The sequence below is a fragment of the Zingiber officinale genome, chromosome 3B (genome assembly GCF_018446385.1).
Source record: "Zingiber officinale cultivar Zhangliang chromosome 3B, Zo_v1.1, whole genome shotgun sequence".
Taxonomy (NCBI): domain Eukaryota; kingdom Viridiplantae; phylum Streptophyta; class Magnoliopsida; order Zingiberales; family Zingiberaceae; genus Zingiber; species Zingiber officinale.
Genome location: NC_055991.1, coordinates 127,424,216 through 127,430,440, shown reverse-complemented (window position 1 = coordinate 127,430,440; position 6,225 = coordinate 127,424,216). Strand labels below are relative to the sequence as shown.

General features: G+C 32.4%; 1 long non-coding RNA gene across 1 annotated transcript; it reads left to right on the top strand.

The window, feature by feature from the left end:
• Window positions 1-596: 596 nt before the first annotated feature.
• Window positions 597-1,389, top strand: LOC121968601. The gene is made up of 2 exons (XR_006108234.1): window positions 597-676; window positions 852-1,389. It is a non-coding gene; the product is annotated as an uncharacterized LOC121968601 (long non-coding RNA).
• The last annotated feature ends 4,836 nt before the right edge of the window (window positions 1,390-6,225 follow it).

The window sequence follows — 6,225 nt, the reverse complement described above, 5'->3', positions numbered from 1 at the left end:
TCACATGGGTGGAGATGAGGTTGTCCCTTTAAAGTGTGCATCATATCTCAGTTTTTGATAATGACCAAGTGACATATCGAATTGCACCTTCTTCTTTCAATATTGAAATATGTATTGAAGAACATTATTGGCGTGATGGAATTATTAGCAAATTAATAAGGTGCTAATCATACTTTCTAATAATTTAAGTTGCTCAAAATGCACATTTTGCTAGTAAAGTTTAAGGGCACATAAACAAGGGCATGCCCTCATTATTTTCTTTTCCACACCAATAGTTAAGGGCATATTGCATACAAAAAGTTGTTGATATAATGAGTATACTACAAAAAAGAATGATGATGAAAAGTGTTCCTTGTGAAAACAATTATAGAGGTCTTACTAGGATTTCATATTTCCATTATGAAGACAAAATAAAGAACTTCAACAAATACAAGAGATAAATATCGTATATTCTCCACTTCGTTAGTGCGGTTGATGCCATAGCGCAATGCCATAGCGCACTGATACACAATTTGTTACATTATGAGCACGATGAAAAGGCATCACTAGATTTGTGATGTTTATTTTATTTATTTATTTATTTATCTATTTTATGAATCTAGTCGTTGCTTATATATACATGTAGATCATGCCTTAAGAAAACACTTCAACTCTACCTAGAGGAAAGGAATACAAGGTAATTAACTTTCAAAATTCTTGTTCTTCATTTATTTGTTTATATTTTCTTAATTTGCCCATAGTACTACATAGGACCTATATCTATGATGTTCATTATTTACTAATTTAACTAGCACACATATATAGTAGACGAATAAGGCATACACTTTATTGATGTTTGTTTATATGTGCAGCTACACTTGTCAATGAAGAACTCACTTGTCCTAGCTTTCTTTGCACTTTGTTTGCTCATGATCTCCAAAACAGTAGTGGTAAGTAGGCAACTTGAGGATAAACCACTGCCATTCTCTCTCCAAGCGACTGGCAAAGGGAATGAATACATTAACATTGACGGAATTGCCTCTAGTTCCAATGTTGTTGGAAAAACAGGAAACGAGGTGAGAAAGCTAGGAGAAACCAAAGCAATTGGTGATCTATCAATTGACAAAAACAGTTCCAATGATGCAGACAATTTGGCCACACAAATGAACACTCACATTGACCTACGCAAAAAATGGCATTAAATGGATGTAATGCCACCCTCAAAGCTATGATTGCTAGTTGTATTAACTACTGTTATAGTGTAAGAATATGTGTGTGGATGAATTTGCTCGAGTGTATGTAGAGCAAATCTTATGTCTAGACTACTATGAAATGCGTGTATAACTTGGCCTTTGGTGTGCATGCTAAAATATCTAATATTTATAAATGAAATAAATAAGTTCGTGGCTAGCTAGCTTGGCTTTAATTTTTCATTTTTAACCATCATCTATGACCCACTATGTTAAGGGTAGGGGAAGAGGGGATCCTAATGGATTAATTTAGGTTAACGACAACAAAATAACTTTAAAATTACATTAAGTTCCATCCAAAAATATCATCTTAAGGAAGAGTTGTTAATCAATATCTAATGATATGGATAGGCTAAAAATATATATTAAATAATATAAAATTATTTTTGATTCACAAGTTGAATTCCTAATAAAAAAAATGGCAGTTTACTATCTTATGATCTGTTTATGAATTAAACACATATATAGTGTTCAGACTTGTTCATTTAATTTAATGAGTTAACATTGAGTGATTTATGACAGGATTTCAAGAATCCGTGGGGTTATGGAGAGAGAGAGAGAAAAGTTAAATAATTATTTGATTAGCTCGTACCTTGTTTTAATTTGTATGTAGCTAATGTAATTGAAAATTAAATTTCTAACTTTTACCTTTTACTTCATGAAAATTAAATTTCTAATTATTTGATTACCTTGTACCTTGTTTTCTTGTGCATACATTATATTATATGATGTAAAGATTAATGAAAGTTGTCTTTCTTCAATAGGGGGAGAAATTCAATTATGGATAGTGATCCATACTAACACAATTTTGTGTAATTCTTTAACACAAATGAAATAATACTAACAAATGTTACAATAATGTTAAGTGTTGAAGATTTATATATATTACCAACTTTTACCTCATGAACTAGGAATTAGTCAAACCATATATCATTAATCTAATAATTTAATCTGGGGAGAAAAAAGGATAGAGCTATAGTTTTTTGGCACTTAATTCTTTTTTTTTCTCTTGTGTTTGTCAGATGGTGTTTAATTAAGAGAAGTCTAAAAGGTAGCAGTATTGAAATATCCATTGTCATTTTAAGATTTTGTTCTTCACTATTAATCAAATACGTTCCCAAGGTCTATATAACCATTAAATTATGGCCCCTATTAGTAGAAAACTGTGCATGTTAAATTTTTCTCAATTACTATACATCTATATGAGAAATGCTAAAACTTAAGGTACCTAGCTAGTATTCTAGGTCATCACAAGGATATATCAGCCTCTTGTCCATGTACTAAACTTCTACAAATAAAATATATTCTTGAACCAGGCAGCTAATTATGCTTAATTTACATGACTTTAACTCCAGTTCCTAAAACTATTATGATGTAGTTCGCAATATCCTTGAAAGAGTTGAACCTATATACAATCTAGATCATATGCATATGTATGTATTGTGAATTCCTTTGCATTCTATAGACAAGTGTAGATAGAAGCTATTAGGAATAATAAATACCATTTAATTGTATGAACTTATAAATAGTATAATTTTACTTGGGAGAAAACTCAGGCATTGCATTGCATAAATGAGGTTATATAATTGAATAGTTTTATTGAAGTGATTGGTGAATCTTTTCACTTTGATTTTCACCTTGCATGAATGCTCCATAATTCCAAAAGAGCAAGGGGGTCATCATGCTATGCCTTAATTTAATAAGGTACTATCCTAATTAGTATATTAATGTTCTTTAATTTGGCTTATGAAACTAGCTAAAACTATGAAAACCTACCTTAAAAATTTCATCCATGATTGCAAGGGCATAATCAACTTCATCTACAACAATAAAGAAATGCATCATTGCCTTGATGATTTCAATAAATTTGTCCTAATTAGTATAAGATCTATTCTAATAGAGTTGAATCAATTTTACATTAATTACATTATATTAATGTACATTTCAAATATGACTAAAGATATTAATGTACATTATGAAAGACAACATAATGACCTTCAACAGATACAAGGGATAAATGTATATTCTCCACTTCGTTAATGCGGTTGATGCCATAGCGCAATGTCATATGCCACACTGATTGTGTCATACACAATTTGTTACATTATGAGCACGATGAAAAGACATCACTAGATTTATGATGTTCATTTTATTTATTTAATCCATTTTAATAATCTAGTCGTAGCTTATATATACATGTAGTACATGGGACGCGTTGACGGGGGCCAGCATATTTCACCTTTTGCCACCATGTAGTACATGCGTTGAGAAAAACATCTCAACCCTAATAAGAGGAAAGGAATACAAGGTAATCAACTTTCAAAATTCTTCTTAATTTTTTCATCTATTGGCTTATATCTTCTTTAATTTCCCTTAAAATTAGATAAGATATACATGTTGTTCATTAACTAGACTAGCATATAGTCAACTAATCAAACTTATACTTTAAGATATTTTCTCATATATATGCGCAGCTACACCTATCAATGAAGAACTCACTTGTCCTAGCTTTCTTCGCACTATGTGTGCTCATGATCTCCAAAACCATAATAGTAAAGGGTAATGCTAAATGACCAGAATCTGGTCAGCTAGAATCAATACATGCAAGTGTACATATGGGTATTTTAGTAATATCATATGTGTACATTAATTACATGCATGTACATGCATGCATTCTAATTGGAGGATAAAAAATTCTAGCTGGCCAGATTCTGACCAACAAGAATTACCGAATGGTAAATAGGCAACTTGAGGACAAACCACTACCATTCTCTCTTCAAGCGACAAACAAACGAAACGAATACATTAACATCGAAGAGTTTGTCGCGAGTTCCAATATTGTCAGTGAAACACGAAACGAGGAGAGAAAGCTAGTAGAAACCAACAAAGCAGTTGGCAATCAATCACTTGACAAAGAATTGACCGCACAAATGAACTCTCACTATGACCCACATACCCTCAAAGCTATTCTTAATTGCTAGTTATATGCTTAATAAAAACACCCATTGCACTTATGATTGGCATGGGCCTCAGAACAAATAAGTAATGGCTACCAATTCATGTACTCTAGACTTAATTAATGTGCTCATATATATTACTTTTCATGGCACAAATCAATGTGTTCTGCCACAAAATTATAAATTAAAATTATGGTTACAATAAGATTTCTTTGACAAAACATTTGTTATTTTTATCCATAATCTCATAATTCCATTATGAAAGACAACATATTATCTTTGAACAACACGAGACACAAGTATATATTCTCCACTGATTAATGCATGCGACAAACACGATGATTGTTTTTTTGTGTGCATGTTTTAATCTCTATATATCTTATCTTTTAACTATTCTCAACATCTAGCGATAAAACATCTCGACTCAATCATGAGGAAGAGAATTAGAGAATTAGAGATGACATTAAAATTCTGATTTTTTTTTCAGTAATTGTGCTTTATATATATATATATATATATATATTACTGAATCGTATATTTATCGTCAGAAAATGATGTACAGTATCCCATATGCATTATCTAAATTCACATTAATTAATTAAACTAGCTAGCTAACCTTTGATGTTGTGGAATATTATCTGGCTTTAAGAATAGAGATAATAATTAGATCACCTGCGCACGCTTACTGATCGATTGCATATGGCTAATTCCTACAAGAGAGATGTAGCTAGGAGTTGACATCGTGCATGGCGGCCATGCACTCTTGCCTATCTTTTGGTCTGCGGCCATGCATGGTTGGTCGTCTTTCTGATAGAGATCTAGAAATTAATAATGTCGCAGGGCCAGTACTGTCCCCAGAAGGGTTATGCTTCTCTCTCTCTCTCTCTCTCTCTCTCTCTCTTTTTTTTCGTTTGTTTGTTTGTTACTCCAAACATGATTGCCAAAACCTTCTGAAAAAGCAAAACAAAAGCAGACAAAACTAATGAGAGTAACAAAGAAATTAAGTTCAAGCCCAGGGAAAACTAATGCTTACGTGCTGTTGGTGTGATGAATTGTTTTCAATCTTCTATTTTGATGCTCCGGGCAGTAATGATTGATGGAGGTTTTTTTGACACTTTAAAGTGCTCTGGTAGCGAGGCATACGGCAGCTAATCATGAGCCTGACTAACCAGATCCGACAACTTCTCTATTATTTTGTTATATTCTTGCAGCTCAGAGAAGAAAAAGTATTTGACGGTAGCTATTGATGTCAACATACAATAATGTATCTATATACGTAGCAATATTAATGTGTTGTGCTTTTGTATCTAGGGTGTACGTCCAACTTTCTTATCTTGTTCGGTCACAATTCAAACGAAGATTATCAAATTAATTGAAGCTGGGCAATATATGGAAGGTTCAATTTCTTACTTAGCTTGCTAATATGATGTTGATATTTAAATCAAAAGGTAAAAGGAAAGTCTCTATCGATTTTCGTGACCTCAACAAAACATATTCAAAAGATTATTGTCCCTTCCTCGTATCAATCAGTTGATAGACTCCACTTCTGATTGCGAACTCATATGCTATTGGATCAAATGGACCGACTAGATGAGGGTGATCGACCTGCAAAACAAGTTAGAACATTCTCTTACTTTCTTGCTTAGCAAGGACATATAATTAATTAAAAATAAATAACATAAAAATAAGGAAGGAACTTGATGATTTACTTGATTACAATTTAGATGGTATTTAATCGAAACCAACTGAAAATACTAAAAGAAAATTCCTGCTACGACAATAGTCAGAGGCAGAGAATCCTCTTACAATAGTTAGAAGCTCAGAAATGAAGTACATAAGTTTATTCTAAATGTATTATTGAACTATTACCTCTAGGACGCTATTTATAGCATTTTGATTAAAATAACTGTTTGCTGACATGGCATCTAAGGTGCCTCCAATGACATCTAAGGTGCCTCCAATGAGCTGAGGTTTATCCGCATTACAACGGCTCCTTAACGACTACTATTCATTGGAGGCACCTCAGATCAGCTGGAGGC